This window comes from Xenopus tropicalis, chromosome 3 (genome assembly GCF_000004195.4).
Source record: "Xenopus tropicalis strain Nigerian chromosome 3, UCB_Xtro_10.0, whole genome shotgun sequence".
Lineage (NCBI taxonomy): Eukaryota > Metazoa > Chordata > Amphibia > Anura > Pipidae > Xenopus > Xenopus tropicalis.
Genome location: NC_030679.2, coordinates 119,800,812 through 119,822,169, shown reverse-complemented (window position 1 = coordinate 119,822,169; position 21,358 = coordinate 119,800,812).

The window sequence follows — 21,358 nt, the reverse complement described above, 5'->3', positions numbered from 1 at the left end:
AAGATTGGCTATTAGGCAGCCTCTATGCACACTATCAGCTTACAGGGGGCTTTATTTGGTAGCAAATCTTATTTTATTCAACCAAAACTTGCCACCAAGTCAAAGGGTTCAAAAATAACTACCTGGTTTGGGGGCACTGAGAGCAACATGTTGCTCACGAGCCACTGGTTGGGGATCACTGTGTTAAGATATAAAGACACAAGAGGAAGGAGGTCCCTGCCCTGAACAGCTCACAGTCTAAATGGGTGGGTAACTGAGATAAACAAATAGGAAACATTGTAGCACTGGCACTGTAGCTGTTTGCCTGAGTTTAAGTATTTTTCTAGCAGTCATTGTTCTCTTCTATAAAAGGGGAAACCAACATGTGTTTGGTCTCTTTTTGGATTTCGACCTGCAAGTCAGAGTCTGGGAGGAGGTAGGACAAGTTGGTATATACTTTAAATTGAGTACAGCAATAGCTCGCTCCAGGAGTGAGAGATAGGATTAAAGTAGCTAGTGAGCAGCCTGAAGCTCCAACAAGGAGATTAGAATTAATAGCAGTTTTAGGTGTACCACCCACAGAGTAGTGTACTGACCTAGGGGTATGTTCACGCCTAGGCTCCACTTGGAATAACTATACTGCAGAACAGAGCACAAAGACCTGCATTCCCCATATGAAAACATCTCTTGCTTGTCATTAGATTTATGGAAGTCTTTCTGGTTAACAGCAGAATCCCTATATTCTTAACAAAGGATTCTAGATATCCTTTAAGACTAATATCACACAGGGGGGTTTTCAGCTGAAGCTCTTATGCCTACCCCTTCATAAATTAAGAGGTTTCATTTCAACTTTGTTGGCTGTATAACAAGCAGACTGTTAAGTCCTTTAGCACCAAATGAGTTAAATTAGTTTTACAAAGGAGCTGAGAAAAGGTTCCCCCTATGTGTATAAATAACATGACAGTAAAAGGAATAAAGCCCTCACACAGCGTGAAGGTCCCTGACACTTAACCCCAGAGGGTTACCAACTTGCACTGGGAACATTTTACTTTGTCAAAGCAAATCTTTGCTCAAGGTCATTTTCTTTGCCCTCACGGAAAATGAACTTGATGAGGAACCACAAATTGTACCATTAGGTGGATTAAATAATGTATTATTCCACTGAGATATTTAACACCTTTCAGTGCAGAGAATATTTATGGTGAGCGAATGAGAGAGAAGAAATACAAAAGGTATCGATCAAGCCTTGCAGGGGGTGCAGCTTAAAAAATATAAAACACAAAAATACAATTTTACCTAATGAAATGGAAATAGTAATTCTATGCAACGTTACTCTACACAATGTAAATGGTATAGTAATTCTATGCAATGTTACTCTATACAATGTAAATGGTATAGTAATTCTATGCAATGTTACTCTATACAATGTAAATGGTATAGTAATTCTATGCAACGTTACTCTATGCAATGTAAATGGTATAGTAATTCTATGCAACGTTACTCTACACAATGTAAATGGTATAGTAATTCTATGCAACGTTACTCTATGCAATGTAAATGGTATAGTAATTCTATGCAATGTTACTCTACACAATGTAAATGATATAGTAATTCTATGCAACGTTACTCTACACAATGTAAATGGTATAGTAATTCTATGCAACGTTACTCTATGCAATGTAAATGGTATAGTAATTCTATGCAACGTTACTCTACACAATGTAAATGGTATAGTAATTCTATGCAACGTTACTCTATGCAATGTAAATGGTATAGTAATTCTATGCAACGTTACTCTACACAATGTAAATGGTATAATAATTCTATGCAACATTACTCTACACAATGGAAATGGTATAGTAATTCTATGCAATGTTATTTTACACAATGGAAATGGTATAGTAATTCTATGCAACGTTACTCTACACAATGGAAATGGTATAGTAATTCTATGCAATGTTACTCTACACAATGGAAATGGTATAGTAATTCTATGCACCGTTACTCTATGCAATGTAAATGGTATAGTAATTCTATGCAACGTTACTGTATACAATGTAAATGGTATAGTAATTCTATGCAACGTTACTCTACACAATGTAAATGGTATAGTAATTCTATGCAACGTTACTCTATGCAATGTAAATGGTATAGTAATTCTATGCAACGTTACTCTACACAATGTAAATGGTATAGTAATTCTATGCAATGTTACTCTACACAATGTAAATGGTATAGTAATTCTATGCAACGTTACTCTACACAATGTATATTAATTACAAATTGATAATGTTTGTATTTCTAAATATATTGGCAAAGTAAAAGCAATATCTGTCTCCTTTTATTCTCTGCCCTGGCAGCTCTGACAAGGCTGACTTCTGCTGCATTGTTTCACAAGATAGGACCAGCAGTGCTGAAAGGGACAAAGCAAAAACTCGGTTCTGCAGCAATTACATTTCAAAATAGCTTTTGAAATCCCTGACAGTTGTTGATGAAGGTGTAAGGAACCTTTTGGGGGATCACTGCTAATCCTGTTATTCACCGCTATACTAGAGTAATGCTGTACTGTTATTAATATTACAAATTGTATATGTTAAAAAATTTTGTTGATGGTTGTAGAGAGGAAAAAGGAAAAGGAAGTGAAGGGAGGAGTTAGTGTGTGAGAGACAGGGAAAGATGCAGAGGTGTGAGTGATAGTTTAGGTAAAAAATCTTGTTAATAGTGATACACTAAATTTTTTGCCAGGCATGGATTCGCATCAAATTTCCTCATTTAGTCATTGGCGGATTGTTTTGCGAAAATTTGCCGCAAAAAAATTGTTGTACGTCAAAAAAGTTGCGGTTACATCAAATTGGCAATGGCCCCATAAAAATGGGCGCGGCAAAATAGGATCACGGAAAAATAGGCACAGTCACGTAAGAAAAAAAAAAAACGCGGATGACGCGGGCGACTAAAAAGTCATGTCACAAACGCGTTTCGTGAATTTTTTTGCTAAGCAAAACTGGATAGATTTGCTCATCACTACTTGTGCAGTAAATTCAATTAGAGGTGAATGATGAGGAAAGCCACACCCTCTGAAATGAATGGTGTGCTGTGAGCACCTAATGCATCCATAAAATGCACCCAAATCACCAATAAATGATTGATCTTCTGTTTTTGCTTATTGCCTGATGCAGGGCCATAGGACAGGTGGCTGAACATGTTAGAACAGAATTTCAAACTGTAATGATGTGCCGTTGTTAACTCAGTTCCACATATGTTAAGCAACAAGCTGTCGCACTGCATCAATTTAAGACCCTCACCAGAGTTTATAACAATATAATTCATTTTTTTTTTTGCAGTTTCCAGTCATGTGTATCGTCTTTCTTGTTATAAAGATTATTTCTTCAGCAAGGAAAACCGAAAGCTCATAACGCACCATTGTCTCCAGGTAGTAGATTAGTAGATGCGTGCATTCTGGGCATCTGTGCTGAATTATTTGTTTTGATTTAATCTAGACTTTAGAAGCGGTATAAGTGGCACGTGAATAAGCAGCAAAAAAACAGGGAAGAGACAAACGAAAGCAGATTACATCCCAGAACACATGAGTATTGGTACTGCAGAACAAGTATATGGGGGCTCCTTGAATGGCAAACTTTCTTTTACAGATATCACATTTAGGCAAAAGTATGAAAATAAAACTTCAACACTAAATTCTAATATATTTAGTGATGTATTAATTTAAATTCAAGCTTTTTCTTTTTTTTAACAAAACTTTATCATAAAAAAATGGTTTTGCTAAAGCTTGGTTGAGTTTTTACCTTTTCAAGATTTTCTTTTCTTTGATTTACAGAAAAAACACAATCTTGAATTTTAATAAACCTTACCCTTAGGGGTATATTTACAATACCTGTGATGTTGCTTATAGCAGCCAATCAGATGCTTTGGTTTGGTTTTCTAACTGTTGATATCTAATTGCTGATTGGTTGCCCTGGGCAACATCGCTGGTAATGCTTCACTCCACTTTTTACATGGCATAATAAATATACCCCTTAGTCTAAGTCTTATATTGCCATTTGCAAAGTACATGACTTTAATGGTTATTAGAGAAATGGACCTTGAATGCAACATAAAAGAAACTAAAGAAACTGCCTTTGGAATGAGCACCCTGGACACCAAAGTGTTAAAGGAAGGGGGGTCTTGACTGGGCTGGGAAGGCAGGTAGAACTAGGAAAACTGGGCAGTAGCAAGGCTGGCATAATAGGAGTGTCTTGGGTGTGGATAAAAAGGGGTGCAGGGAGTTTCACCTCCTCTTACATGGCAGTAGCACAAAGGTTAATATGCTGCCCACCCTCCCTTGTTTCAGTCACAGCAGTGGGCACTAGCAGTAGGGGATGCTTGCCAGGTAGTATGGGGCTCAGGTTCCCCTGCCTAGTGGAGTATGGGTCAGTACCTCCCTGAGTATTGGGCCCAGGAGTCGATGGTATGGGGTGAGGCTCACCTGCTACCACTTGCCCACCAGAGTGCGGCTGCACCTGGTGGCTGGCATGGCCGGTGGTGTGTTCTGTATGGTGGCAAGCATTCCCCTATTGCTGTAGTTTGTTATAGATTTACATGTTAATGTGAAATACTGTTTGTATAAATAAAGCCGCAGCCTTTAGAATTCTATCCTGAACTCTGCATCAATTATTTGGGGACCTCTGTAAAGGGGTAGGTGGGGCAAGGGAAAGTTAGTGTGCCACAGGATGACCGGGAACATTGACACAAGGCATGTATAATGAAATAAGACTACCAAGTGCCTATACTGGGAAAATAAACACTTCTTGTTGGCCTCATTAGTTTAGCAGATCTTCTTTGTACAGCCAGCAACAAACAACAAACTCAAAAGCCAGCTGTCAAAGCTACAACCTGGAGCAATGATGAACAATAACTTGGTAACACATTGAGGTGCCAGACTCTACAACTCAAACCCCTCTATGTCTTTCTTCCTACACACATCCTGCAATAGTTTTCTTTGGGTTCTCAGAATATTTTTTGTTTAAAGTCCCTAAAACCATCATTAGGCTATACTGTAGTTGATATATAAAACATATTTATAACACTTACCCTACTAAAGTACCAGTAGTATAAGAATAGAAAAACAGCATTCATGTCTAATCTCCACCACAATCTCCATCCACCCTGGAAAAAAGCCAACATTTGGGAATTCCATGCAATTCCTTAAAACTTATTGTACAGCGCTGCGGAATATGTTGGCGCTTTATAAATAAATGTTAATAATAATAATAATAATATAAGGTATATAAGGTACAGGTGAATAGATAAAGAGACTCTCTTTATCTATTCACCTGTACCTTATATACCTTATATTATTAGGTTTTGGGTTCCTATGCTGGTGATGGGTTATTATGGCCTTAATCCTTTCTGCATGCAGTTGTCACAGCTCAGCTATGCTTGCAGACCTCTGACCAAAGTTTCATAAAGTAATTAAGCGTCATTAAATTCGCATTAATTCAAAGCTGCTGTCTACCCGTGTCTAAAAGACCTGAAGGATTGCCTAATTTTATTCCCCATGTATGAAAGCTATTACAAGCCAGACACTGTCAACTGATAAAATACAGCATTGCCTGGTTTCATTTAGCTGTAATTATGTGTACAGAACCCATACATACAAACATTCACATACTTCATATGCAATTCTGTTGATTTATATGATAAAAATGTGCATATTTTTTGCAGAAAATTATATTAAATCATGGCATAATATATCAAAATAAATTCCCAAATTCTCTCCTGTAAAGAAGAATAATGAGACAAGAAAATGAAAGCTGCGGTGGATATATGGGAAGACTATAGCACACCCACCGCATCGCTGGGATTTGCTTCCTTCCATTATTGTGTTCCTGCGTTGTAGTTGACAAACCTTAGTTTGTTATAGAACTTGAGGAATTCCAGCAGGGATCCGCTGAAGCAGTTACCTTATTTGGACCCACTAGGACTGTTACATAAGAGCCTGCAGCCTGCATTTTGCACGTCTTCGCACTGTACTATTCTCAGTTTTCTCATTAATGTGCTGTCCCTCAGGCACTGACTATTTATGGCTGCAATTTGTATTCTGGGTATGGTGAGGAAACAGGTGGACTGTTCCGCTTGCCCCATTTTCTGTCATAGGTAGGTCAGAGAGAAGTTTCATTCTGTGAGTAAGACATGGATCTCAGCTGGCAGGTTTCAGTATTACAATAGATTATTTAGAGTGTAAAAAAAGGAATTATCTATGGGGCTGAATACATTTCTGAGTGCTTACAATATTCTTTATTGATATATTCTTCTTACATTATTGGGATACTTTACATCTGTTATTCAATTGTGTACATTTTGTCAATATTGTATACCTTTCTTTAAACTTATGTGTTACAACCCAATTGGAGCTCTGTCACATTTTTTGTGATTGGATTAAATTCATTTATATACTGTATGTTATTAGTGCTACATTTTCCTATGATTAAGTGCCAAGACGGGGCATGAAATGCATAGGGCTCTGTTGTACTCTGAATAAGCTGTATTAAATTCGTAATAGATATCAATTTTAAGCAGCATATTTCTACTCCAGTTCTGTTTTGTGTCAGCCTGTGTCTCTCTAAGAAGATATTGTGGTTACTCCCTTAAGCTAAAGGTCTGGCTTGTGCACCCAGACACAGCGCTCCAAGTGGTCAGTTTTATTTAAAAATGGGATTGAACTTGTCTTGGTAAATGTTTATATAGATTGTAAGCTCTACGGAGCAGGAACCTCTATCCTCTTGTCTCTTTGATCCTTAACTTATTGCAAGTGTACCTTGTATTTATTTGTATTTATTGTTATACTTTGTATTTATCTATTATTATTTTAGTAACCCCCTCTTGCATAACTCTATTGTTCTACTGTACAGCGTTGCAGTGTAGTGATTTATAAATAAATTTACATACATATACATGTAAAAAAAGGAAAATAAAAAACAGAACAACAATTACAACAACAATCACGGAAAAAATAGAACATGCGTGTAAACCTTTTCTGGCACTTTTACAAGAGCATCACATCCCAGTGTGCCCCCCATTGCAGAATTGGTGGGATACCCTGGAGTTTAAATATTGCAACAAAAATAAACTTTATATAGAAAAAAAATGTACCAGCAATACACACCTACAATGCAAACTGGCTGAATGGCTAGCATTAATTTTAACTGATAGATTCACATTTTACTCTGGGTCCAATATTTAAAGACACAGTGCACAGTTTCTTTTCACTGGCAACCCTGCATTTTCTACCTCTTGCAATTAATGAAACTCTCTGAGCAATATTGGCTGAGCCCATTATTATGTGCCCATTTTTGCACCCAGAGTTGTTGTACAGATGAGCCCTATAGCACTGATTAGTTCTGGAAATGTTGGGCACCACTTTGTAGATTCTAAGATATTCTGATTAGTGATAGGCGAAATGTTTCGCCAGGCATGGATTCGTGGTGTATTTCCACGTTTCGCCATTGGCGGATTGTTTTGCGAAACGGATGAAAAAATTTGCCACAGAAGAATTCGCCGCACGTCCAAAAATTGTCACCTGCATAAAAAAAGAATAGTCACGGGCGTCAAAATAATAGCCGTGCGACGAAATAATAGCCGCGGGTGACAAAAGAATAGCCGTGCAACGAAATAATAGCCGTGCAACAAAATAATAGCCACGCGACAAAATAATAGCCACGGGCAACGAAACAAAAGCCGCGCGACAAAAGAATAGCTGCGGGCGACAATTTTTTTTGTCGCACAACATTTTCGCCGTTTTGCAGATCTTTTGAAAGATTCGCAAATTTTTGGCCGAAGCAAAACGGAACAGATTCGCTCATCACTAATTCTGATGTATATTTATGGCCTGGTGATATAGGCAAGTATATTACACAACATGCCACTGTTATAATTATTATTATTATTTTAGTACTGGTCAGATATAAAACCCTATTCATGTGCAGGATCTTTTTTGAGAACTGATTTGAAATGATCCATGATGCCACTGTGGGATATTCTAGCACTCAGCTCTTACATTAGAGTATGTATGACCAAGCCAACATAGGAGGTCAGAGGGCCTATTAGCAGGTTTGAAGTACAGTTATATTAAGATATCAATGACTTTATGAACCTTGCTGGGGCAAGGGGCTGGGGCAATACTAGAAGATTGATACAGAGTTATTGCCTTTGTATTCTTAATAATATTTTGCTATTATATGAATCTCTATTATAATGGAATTTATATAGTATGTACTTTGCTGCAGTATATATTATAATCATTTTAAAAGGGACCCCTTCTTGGGTTATTATGAAAGTTTTTTGTTTTTTTTTAAATTATGAAATAAATACAATTTTAATGTATACATTTATGTGAATGTTAAATTGAATCTATAGATTACTTCAACTCAACCCAATTTCTTGGTCTTTTGAAGTGACTGATGTGTTGCTCCAACTATATGGGTTTGGTGAGATCCTGTTGATATCTGGCCCCAGCTTAGAGGAATCACTCTCTAAATAGGTCACGTTAGACTTATGTGACAGTTCATTTGTGCAAGAGTGATACAGTTGAGCTTAAGCAAATGAGAAGAGAGTTGCGCTTGAAAAAAAGGCACATACATTGGGCAGTATAACAGTTGGTGGAAGGTGCTGGGGTTATTTTAATTCTTGCAAGGAAGTTCCCCTTGGGCAACCATGGATGCATGGAGAGCTTACATGGAGATTTATATAGTAAAAAACAAAACTGATGATTGTCCAACTGGCACTTACTCTTCTGCATTTGCTCATCCACCCTCAGTCTTTACCAGGTTTCTTATTTTCATGCTTTTCTGTCTTCGCTTATTTTGCCTTTACCTTTGCCTTATTTCTTCATTTATTTGCTTTTTCATATTTTATCCTCTCTTACTTATCTTTTTATTCCCTCTCTCCATTTGCTTCTATCCTCTTTATCTATCTCTCTTTTTATTTGCTCTCCATTCCCTTCTCTTTTGCTCTCAGTCTCCCTTCTCCGGCTATCTTTCAAATAATAGCAGAATCATAGGAAGAAACTAAAACATTAGTCTTAGGGTGAAAAGATGGAGCTACTAGTAGCAGGTACTTGTCACGGCTACAGAAACATACAATGCTGATTTTTTACTGATAATTGTCTGTACATGTGCTTTAGCAGAGTCAATTCTCAGTATTGTCTGTGGCAGGGTATTTTCTGGCATTTAGTAGCTGTGACAAGTAGCTGCTAGTCGCTCTGAGTGTCTTCACCCTTAGACTGCAAAGTGTTTATTGATGTGGTAGATGACTTCAAAGACTACAGCTTAAGTTTCTTCCTACATTTCTGTTGTTATTATTAGACTGGTTCAATTTGGAGATCAGCGCAGGATACTCCATAGGAGAAAACTAAAACTTTATCAATTTCTGTGCTAAAGCCAGACACTACCTTCCTTGAAATTGTGCTTTAAAAAGTTTCCATTCTCTCACCTTCTGTAACTTCTATAATTGCTGTTTTTTCCTCTTTGTTGCAAATGGGAAACAGCAATTCTTCCCAAATATCCCTCCCAGTCACCAAACACTTGGAATTGGAATGCCTGCACATAAACAATTTTCATTTAATCTGTGCCATGAGCTTTCCCCTTATTCAGTGCCATACATATGCATGCTACAGTCATACTCTGTTATATATAAAGTTTTCTTTTTTTGTCCTCTGATCACTCAGCCATCCCACACATCTGCCCTGTCCTCATTCCCTTCCTGGTAGTGATCAGTACTGATATTTGATAGGAAGGTGGGAAAACTTTAAAACTCCTGCCTACAAAATTTCAGTGCTGATTAATGCTACTGTACCTACGACTGCAGTTGTCTACCTAGGACAAGGATGTACATGTCCATCAAGTTAAATGTCTACATAACTTCTAACTGATTCAGAGGAAGGCGAAAATGACCTTGTGAGGAAGCCTGTAAGTAAATTATGTAAGGGGGCACCATAGTAGTTATACAGTTATTACACATGATTGACCCTTATTTGCTATTTGCAGATCATAATAAAGACTGGAAGGTAAAAATGTATATAGAAAGAGTATTGGTACAGACATAACATATTCTGTTGCAATTGCACTCACTATACTTAGTGACTGAATGCTGTACAGAGTAAAAAGGAATATACATTCTAAATAAAATAGAAACTGTGTAATTATGCCACAAGTGCACACTTGTTAATTAATAATCTATTTAGGACAATGATGGGAATTATATAGTGTATCACATGACCATGCCTGCTGTGAGATCTCCTCTGCCAGCCAGCTGTGCCCGCAACTGCTTATGATGCTGATGGCCAGTGTGTCATTGCATGCAGTTGAATAAATAGGTTACGTTTGACGCATATCTCTAAATGTCTTAAAAAATACATGTACACTAAAAGATGATGCTATTCTTGTGCATATAATACATTATCATGAAGTGCAGGGGAACCTATCCTATGATAGGGTACCAATTTATCTATTACATTTCATTCCACTTCTTCAGAATTAGTAGGAGGTCCACAAAAGAACTGACTTCTTTCTTCTTAAACCTATTACTGCCCTTGTTTGCAGCTGGTCACCTTCCAATGCGCATGTTTAATGTTTCAGCTACTAAAACATGGAGTTGAACTGATATATGCAGTCCAGTGAACTAATACCATCCCCCAACATTATTCTGAATATATAAATACATATTAGCTTTACATTTTGCAATATTTGCAAAACTGTCTCTTTCAAGGTTGGCTCTGTTGCTTCACGGAAATTTTAGGGATGATTCTCAACATTGGTTGTTTTTATGCAGCTGAACTCTTTCTCTACTGTCTTACCTGTCATGCCATATCTTCTGTGGAATTTTATTCTGCCATGCCTGGAAAAAGAGCTTGCTATTATTATTTATACCTGACTTAAAAGTAGACATCATTATTAATTCCATGGGTTATCTATCCATAACTTGAGGAGAAACAAGTTCTCCTTCTTTTCTTCATGCAGTCTCCTTGCATATCTCATGGCTTCATGTTTATCATTACTGCCTAAGGTACATCTGATGAGGCTTTATTACACCCCTAAATACTGAATCCAGGTATAAATCATCCCTTTTTTCCAGTGATACATATTCCCTTTTTCTACCCACTCACTCTCTGTTAAAGTGACGATAAAAACTATTCTTCAAAGTATTAATGTACATAAAAAGTTGCCTATAGATCATGTTAATCATTTTTCTCTTATATGGCTGCTTTTATAAGTAATTGTTACTGGAAGTTCCTAAACCTGACTGTTTTGCCAACCTGACTGTCCCTTCTCAGCCTGTCAGTTATAGCTTCTAATGCTAACGGACTCCTGCTGCACCAGTATGGCCACCCCCTCATAGAGGAACATGTTGATAAGATAGGTAATGTAAAAGCATCAGGCAAATACTTTTAAGGCAAAATTATAAATAGTATGCAAAGACAATGCTATGATGCTTGTACAAATAGAAGCATATCTTTAATATCATATTATCAAAGTAACAAAGTATCTCCTAGTCCTTCTTTTCTGCTGAAGATATATGGCAGTTAAAATGGGGCACTATTCACAGTAACTTTATTACACTAAACTAGCATTTATTTATTGGTGTTGTTACAGATTTATTTATTTTTTGGGGAAAAAGAGAAAATGGAGAAAGGGCAATTTCACAGTTGAAAAAGGCCTACTTTATCCATACATAAAGCTTTTACACAGACAGCCTATTGTTCCAGAACTCTAGAAAAAAATGATTAATTTTGGAAATATTGAGCCATATTGGTAGCAAGAAAAGGTGATAGCATTGTTTATATCATGAAAACTAATTTCTATGGGGAAATCACAATAGATACAGTAAGTTTTTTCTTAGTGAACTGTAATTTTGGAAAGCACCATTGAATAGAGAGGCTCATTCCTATAATGTCCTAAAATCTCATGGTTTCAAGTTATTACAACATATTTTGATCAACAATAGGGAAGTTCGCCTTCACGTAACTTTTATTCTGATGTAACCAATGCCAATCTATGACCAATTTATTTTCATTTTTGGTTGTTGTTGTTTTTCTGAATTATTTATAACTTTTTGCCATGTAGCTTTCTGATGTGGAATTGAAACTACTATTCACTTGCTAGGCTCAGTGACTCTAGCAGCCACGCATTTGTTTGAATGTCAGCATAAAGAATGAACAGGAAAATGAAAGAAAGGTCTTGCAATCAATCTGATTTCTGGTTGCCAAGGTTCCTGTTTTATTTTCACTTTAAAGAAAATATCAACACAAAGGTGAATAATTAAAGAAAACACAAGTCCATTTTGAATAGGAATTGACTGTAGTTTCCTGTGCATATCAGGTTTTCTGTTATAGTCGGCAATGGCACACAATGCGTTTGAACTTTTTCTCTGCTTCATTTTTTTTTTAGGAGTAAAAAATCTAATATCAAAACCAAAAATTCCTTTACATTCTCTACTGCAACTGATTTTTATACAAATCTGACTGAAAACAGGAAAAATGGTCACTGCAGGTACTTTCATTCAGACAGGCTACAGTGTGAAGCACATCCAGTACCAAGTTTTTTCTCGTACCAAATGCAAGTTTACTCAACATTTTTTGGGGTGTTCGCATGTGAATTTTATTTTCCCAGTGAAACAAAAGGCATGCCTATGATTAGGTGCACTTGCGTACAAAACGCGTCAGGCACTCTGTTCTTTTAAATGACCGAATAAACTTGGATTTTACCTGGATGGTCCAGGTGTGCGGTCAAAGCCATTTGTTATTTGTGTTTATTGTTGCTTATCTCCTCAAGCTATGGGTTCGGGCTTTGGCACCCAAACCACTTAGTGAGTTATTTGACTTTCAGGATGCTTTTCATTTGACTTTCCATTTAAGCTTACTGCCTGAACCTTGCGACGGACCCAGGGTTTCCACTTTGGTAGGATCACTTATAATCACTCTATAATTTTTTTCTGCAGTTGAGGCAGTCATGCTAATTATTATTTATTACCTTGATAATTTGTCTATATTTAACGTGGTACAAGTTTGTTTTGAAAAACTTTTTTGAAACAAAAGGCATGGCCACAAATCTGCCGAGAACATTTGTTTCACCTTGTTTCCTCCTTTAAAAAAAAAGTTGTACAACGTTTTTTTTGGGACACGCACCATTTTTGCTGTTTCACAAATAATCCACCATTTCGCGAGAAACTTTCGCTGAAGCGAAATGGGACAAATTCACTCGTCACTAATAATCAATCAACATAAAGACTAAATCACTGAGGTTAATAAAGTTTAACAGTTATGGTTCTGGTCTGATAATATACCCCTAAACATCAAAAAGCTTTAATCTAACAAAAGGGAAATTATCACAGAAACAAATATCCAATTAAATAATCAAGTAATAGATCATCTAGGCCAGTGCTGTCCAACTTCTGCGGTGCCGAGGGCCAGAATTTCTCACGCATACATGGTGGAGGGCCGCTAATGGAAGACAGTTTTGACCACTCCCCCTTTTAAACCACACCCACTTCAAACCACACCCATTTTATCACAATGGTGGTAGTGCAGCAAAAACCCAAATGCTTGGTCCTCACTGCAGGGATATCAACCATCATTCATATGTGAAAGAATCATATTATGTCATATTAAGACACACCCTAAAATCCATATGACTCCTCCTCCCCTTTGGATAGCACAGTAACCCCCAGCATATAATTACACACCTTAGGGACCATTTAATGGCTATTTTTAACTTCTAACAAACTCTCAGAACAAACCCCTGCCAGGTTCACCTCCCACAGGCAGCATAGGGTAGAAAGAGTATGGCACACACAGGCAGCACTCTGCCTGCCCTACGCTACCTGTGTGTGCCATACTCTGCCTGCCCTATGCTGCCTGTGTGTGCCATACTCTGCCTACCCTATGATGCCTGTGTGTGCCATACTCTGCCCTACCCTGCCTGTGTGTGCCATACTCTTCCTGCCATATGCTGCCTGTGTGTGCCATACTCTCCCTGCCATATGCTGCCTGTGTGTGCCATACTCTGCCCTACTCTGCCTGTGTGTGCCATACTCTCCCTGCCATATGCTGCCTGTGTGTGCTATACTCTCCCTGCCCTATGCTGCCTGTGTGTGCCATACTCTACCTGCCTTATGCTGCCTGTGTGTGCCATACTCGCCCTGCCCTATGCTGCCTGTGTGTTCAATACCCTCCCTGTTCTATGCTGCCTGTTTGTGCCATACCTTCCCTGCCCTACCCTGCCTGTGTGTGCCATACTCTGCCTGCCCTACCCTGCCTGTGTGTGCCATACCCTCCCTGCCCTATGCTGCCTATGTGCCATACTCTGCCTACCCTGCTACACACAGGCAGCGTAGTCCAGGCAGTATATACAATGTCTGAGGTGTGAACAGACGAACAATGTGGATGATTACAGCCTGAGCCTGAGGTGTGAACACTGCAGGGGGTGAACAATGCAGGGATTGAAAGGTGTGAACAGTACAGGAGATTACATGTTTAAACAATACAGGGGGATTACAGTCTGAATCTGAGGTGAGAACCATGCAGGGGGGCAGTTAATCTCAGTACACAAAGGTAAGCCATCAAAGCAGCCAGACAGGTGGGGGGCCACACAGAGGAGGGGCCGCCAGTTGGACAGCACTGATCTAGGTAAAGGCAACCTAGGCCAATGGAGTATTATTACCAACAGTCCATTAAAAACACAATTCCAGCACAAAAGTCTACATGCAGAGACTCAGATTGCTCAGTAAGGGATATGTGAAGGGTAACTTGATTATACCGTTCATCCCTTTTAGTTGATTATATTTAGAAAAATTCTTATTTCCGTGAGATAAAGCTCATATTACATTTTTCTTTTCCCTTTAATAAAGGAGTTAGAGATTTAGTGAAGAAATATCTTCCAAAACCTTTGTAAATTGGGCCTTGCAAAGTCTCATTGCCATCTGCTCTCTTTTATTTATTGCTTCTCAATTTCCAAGATATTTTAAAAGCTGCCGGCTGCAAAACAATATCCTTATTGCCATAAAGAAGACTTGCAGTGAAAAATCAATTCAGTCTTTTTATTTCTCACGGAATACAAAGCACTTTTAGATATTAAAAGCAGCCATATACACAGCGGAGGCAAAACTAAACACATTTGAAAGTAAAAAAGAAGGAGAAAGAGGAGCAGAGTTAAATGCTAAAATGGAGATGGGAAATAACAGTATAATGTATCAATTGCCATGCTGATTACGGCTCCTGCTGGCAGAGCCACTGCGATCAGACTGGAATTTGACTGCCCCTTAGAAAATCATAGACCCATTGTTAATGCAAAAATGGAAGAGTTAAAGAAAAACAATGTAAGCAAGTCAAAACATACGTAGTAGGGAAATTGTTCCAGGAATAATAATGCTGTATGATTCACAAACAAATAAAACATGTTGGTGCCTCCTCTACTTCATTCACTATAGAAAACTGAGGAACGGGTCTGTAGGGGAATGCTTATAGCTCAGTAAGCCGAGGAAGGTCTTACAGAGTATGGAACAAAGTCTCTATGTCTTCCTGCAGGAGAGAAGACTAAAAAAAGTTGAATAAATATACACACAATGAGGCTCATTTACTAAAAGGATAAACAGTAGTGATGAGTGAATTTCTTCGCCAGGCATGGATTCACAGCGAATTTCCATATTTTGCCATTGGCGAATTCTTTTGCTAAACGGAAATTTTTTTTGCTAAGCGGAAATTTTTTTTTGTCACGCATCAATGTCAAAAAAGCACGGGTGACAAAAAATAGACACAGGCGACAAAAAAACACGCAGATGGCAAAAAAACCTGTGACAAATGCGTTTCGCAAATTTTCTTGCCATTTCGGGAATTTTATGGCGAAGCGAAACAGGACAGATTCACTCATCACTAATAAACTGTTCAAAAACAAATTTCCCTGTCTTTTCTGCCCACAATGCACCCTTTTCCCCTAGAAAAGTCATGCTCAAACTCTTGCACTAGATACCAGAAGTGCAATCATTTTACAATCTGTGATCTCTTATATGTAATGCTTGGGTCCCGGGGGTTTTCACAGTGATCTCCATACCTTAAGTCTACTAAAAATCATTTGAACATTAAATAAATGATTTTGTCAGCAATATGAATTCATGCAGCTTAGTTACGATCAAGTACAAGGTACTGTTTTGTTATTACAGAGCAAAAGGAAACATTATTGTGAATGAACTTTCTCGTATTTGGAGCTCTGAATATAAGGTTTCTGCTTTACAGCAATAAAATTAACTGTTTAAAGCCAGTAGGGCTCATTTATGTTCTCAAGTGCAGTGAGCAAAGTGCAATTTCAAGTGCAATCACCAGGTTTATTTCCCATAATGCATGATTTTAGAGAACAATGTACAAATATTTTGAAGTCTGGCTGGTGTCATTTCTGGTGTTTCGATTGCAAATGCCATGTGCTCCGTATTCTTTAGATGGAAGTGCACTGCGCCCATTGACAGAGGGTGCTAAAGGAACCCTGAAGCTACTGCCAGGATGTGGCAGCTCCAGGGGGTCCTCTGTGTCAATAACAGCGGTGCTTGATTTGGAACAGAAAGGCACCAGCTGTAAACACAACTATACGGTGTCAGGAACACTCCGGTCAGTAGCGCTCTGCTTCATGTGCACATCCAAGATGGAGGTGCCCATAGGATGCTAGCGTGCCACATGGTCACTTTCTGGTGCATGATGTCATTGGAAATGCCTGTATATAGGTTATTTCTCAGAAAACTCCTTGGTGTGCCTCAATTGTTATTTCTGCTTGATCTATCATTTCTGATCTATGATTCTCTGCTTTGCTTTTGACTACTCTGATTCAAACATTTGCCTGAATTCAACCTGAGACTTGTTTAACCCCTTTGATACTGCTTTTTCCAAATTTTGAACAGACCCTTGACCTCCTAAATCATCTTTGAGACAACGTGGGAGCTATCTTTTACAGTGGGGTGTCTAAATAAAGGAAAGTTGTCTTTCCTCATCTTTAACTGTACTTCTGCTCCCATGGTACTGGGTTTACCTTGACTCTGCCTGCATAACCCTCTTATTGATTTGTCTACTGGCCGGATCTCCTGTTGGAGTCCCTACTTTCTCAAGAATTATCTGCCCCTACTTGTATCCACTGAATCCCTGTTGCATCTACTGATCTTCAAGCCCTGTACTCTGCATATAAAGACTTTTCAGATGTATTCTGCAAGAAGTCTATTAAAACTCTTCACCTCTTTGACTGCCCCATCAATCTTCTTCCTGGAGCCTTGTCCCCTAAAGGCCGTACTTAGCTTTGGAAGCTTTGAAAAATTATAAATCTTTGAAAGAGTTGTTTGCTTCAACTCCAGTCCTCCTGACCCTCAGCATCCTTTCTTTATTGAAGTTGATGTGTCCAATTTTGGAGCCGGAGCCATTTTATCTCAAAGGCAAGTGTCAAATGGGAAGCTCCAGCCATGTGCTTAATTTTTTTAAAAATGCTTGAGAAGAACTATGATATTGGGAACCATGAGTTAGTCACTGTCAGGTTTGCCTTGGAAAAATGGCAACATCTCTTAGAGGGCTCACTGCATCCCATCACCATCTTTACTCACCATAAGAATCTAGAGTATATCCATGCTCTTAAGAGACCAAATCCTCAGCAGGCTCGGTGGGCAATCTTCTTCACAAGGTTTAATTTTGTTATCAAAAAGGCACATACTCTCTCCAGAAGCTTTGTTCCAGAGGACTGCCTCACTGAGAACAGTGATCAAACTATTCCCCCTTCCAGGATTATTGCTTCTCTGCTTCCCTAAGTTGCTTCACAGATTCAGTTTGCTCAGTCTTCTGCACCCTATGGCACTCCTATTGGCACGACCACTCTATTTTTCAGCAGATCCATTGTTCCAAACAAGCTTGGCATCTAGGTGTAAAAAAGACCATGGACTTGTTAAATCGTCTTTTATGGTGGCCATCTATACTTAAAGACATTAAAGACTTTGTTGCTTCTTCTACTATCTGCATCTTCTAAGCTCAGTCACACTTTCCCATGCAGATTACTGCAGCCTCTTCCTGTTCCTTCTCTTCCATGCCATGGATTTCATTGTTGAATTACCACCTTCTAAGGGCTTGATATATGGGTGGTAATTGAACGTTTCAGCAAGATGGAACGCCCATCTGCTGTAGAACTGTCTCTGGGTTTTCCATAGTGCAACAGTCAGAGCCCACCTTGGAGAGAAAGTCAAGTATAATGTATTTTCTGCTTGGAGAAATACAGACAGAAACCGCAATAGCAGACTTTATATTCTGTTTAGGCTGTACATGTAAGTTACTATTTAAGGGGCAGAGAAATAAGGCATTAAGGCATTATATCCTCCAATCCATCCCTAATATGTTAATGGCTCCAAAAATCAAAAGATGACAAAAAACAAAGTCTCAAAGCATTTTATTGCAATATAAAAAGGTGCAAAATATAGAAGATAAAGAGCCAACACCACCTCCTGACTAGGCGGCAGCTCCATGGTTACTCTTGCGCCCTGTGTCAAAAGGTGCAGCCAGGGCTGCTCCTGCCATAAGGCAATGTAGGATCCTTGCCTCAGGCGGCAGTGAGTGGCCAGTTACCAGGGGCAATAAAAAGCTGCCCTGGTAACTTTAAGAGCCAAATTTCCATTTTTTTGCAATAGCACAAGGGAAAGAGCGCAGAAGCACAAAAGAAAGAGAACAAAGCAGACTGACAGGATAAGTAGAGCATGTTAGCAAACAAGAAGGCATTAAAGGATAAAAAATGATATAGGAAAAAAAGGGAAAGGCAGCAGAGCAGGTCTGATGGAAAAAGTGCACAGCGGATCATTATAGCAAGAGTAGAAAAAAAAGCAAAACTTAGACTTTTAGATTTTAAGGAAATAAAGTTCTGAGAGGAAACAGAAAAAAGAAATACATTTCTTTGAAGAAGAAAGGAAAAGAATAAGGATAAAGATTCATTTTAGAGAATGAGTTAATTGCGCGTCTCAGGGTGAAGTGTGTTATTTGCAACTCCGAGATACACCACTGAGCTATCTAGTTTAGCCAACATGAGCCTTTCCTGTTACCTACGTTTATTAATTAGAATATTCAGAATTAAACATTAATCCTCTGAGAAAATTGTTTATTTCTAATTTGGACTGAAAAACAACCCCCCCCCATTCGCTAAAATACAATACACAGAAGGTTTTCATGTTGTTGAACTGTATTATTGCTCCCTTGAGCCAGTAACTACAGATAGTGAACCGTTTCTCATCCCTCACTGCTTTATCAGATATGTGCCATAGCATTCCATTGCTTAACTGGTTTGCTCGTCATAAGCCAGAAAAATATAGATATTGAACGAATGCCCTTTCTTTAGAAGTTATTCACCGATGTAATTATTCTGATGTGTTTCATTCTTTTATATCGACCATATTTCTACATCACTGAACTGTCTTGTTCGAACTTATTGAACTTGTTTCTTCTTCTTACAAAGTAGTTACTGCCGGTACCGCTAAACCACTTGTATAGACTAAACGTTTACATTATTGACCTACTGTATATTATTTCATTCATAGACTATACTATATAATAAGCATGTTTTTAGCACCTTTTTGTCCAGGAGTTGTGCCGGCTCAAACCCCTGCATGTAATAAATGACATTAGAGGAGAAAAATATGGCCAATGTGAATAATTTTTTGACATAGTTAAGATAGGCTTTGTGAATTCAAATATAAGTGGTAAAAGGAATGCGTGTATTTGTGTTAATGCACATCTAAGCCTAACCATTACTTGCCCAAGTTATGAAGCATTGGCAAATGGAGGGTGTAAATGGAGTATGAAGACCTGTGTGTGTGTCCCATGAATACAGTGCTGTATTTATAATAAGAGAGCTGGAATCCTGCCCACCACCTACCCACCTCTTACTTGCACAGCACTCATTGGGCAGATGCAGGTCTTTGCACTCTATATTGCACCCTGTGCTCACCATTGCTCCCTAACTGCTTGTCAGGATAACATACAAGTTAGGAAGTGGGTAGGGGTTGGGCATGGGGTCCTTTATTATTATCAGTTATCAAACAGCCATTCTACTTGTTATTGCAATGTTAGTATCCCATTAAAAAAAACAAAAAAAAAACATTTGCTATTTGTAATCAGGGCCATATCCTTTTTCCCTTTGATACAGATGTTAAGCAAAAACATATTGGCACAGTGCAGGCTGCTCTGCTTGGAGAGTCATATCATTCTGCATGCTGGTCTATGGACTAGACAGGTGAAGTAGTGGAAACACGGGGAGTAGAGTAAATAAATTGTCAATTAGGAAACGAAGGCTTTGTTATTGCAGACACTTTTCAGAAAATGCAATTACATTTCTAACAAGATTGCTTTTGGATTATCAGGATTAAGTGGAAGTTAAATGTGGCTTTCACAGCAGTTGAACAGGTACCTGGGACTTGCGTGATGCCGTTCCTAGAGTGTTATGGCTTGACAGCTGCTTTGCAGTTTTCAATTAAATTGTTTTTCAACTTTCAGTGTTAATATTTAACAAGAATGAGTGAAAAGCCTGGCATGGAAACTGTGCAACTCAGCTATTAAACTCCTCCGGCTCCTCTGTTCCTTTAACTGAGTCAGAAGCAGGCGAATTGAGCCACGGGCCACCAGGAGCTTGCAAGGTATAGCTGTGGATGGACCAGATGGACTGGTCCAGTTAAAATATTGGTGCTCACCCTGCAACAGTTTGCTTTAAAGAGGATGTCTGCCCAAACTTAATGAAAGAGAATGTAATTCTCAACAATTTTTCAATATGGATTAAAGGAAAACAAAGAAACAATTATGCTAGAAATTCTGCACATTATGGGGCACTTTAATAAATGTACAAATTAGTACGAATGGAAATTTTTTTTATTATTTATAATTTATAGAACCTTTCGTATTTTTATGATATTTTCTTATATTTCCGTTAATTTCCACTACTTTTTCGTGCTTTGCGTCAATTTGTGCCACAAAATTGTATCTGTCGCAACGACTACAAAAGTTTCGTTATTCATTCAACCTTCGGTATCGTGACTTTCCTTGGGCCAGGTTGGAGCTGCAGAGTGCCATTGAGCCCTATGGGAGACTTTCCTTGGGCCGGGTTAGAGCTGCAGAGTGCCATTGAGCCCTATGGGAGACTTTCCTTGGGCCGGGTTGGAGCTGCAGAGTGCCATTGAGCCCTATGGGAGACTTTCCTTGGGCCGGGTTGGAGCTGCAGAGTGCCATTGAGTCCTATGGGAGACTTTCCTTGGGCCGGGTTGGAGCTGCAGAGTGCCATTGAGCCCTATGGGAGACTTTCCTTGGGCCGGGTTAGAGCTGCAGAGTGCCATTGAGCCCTATGGG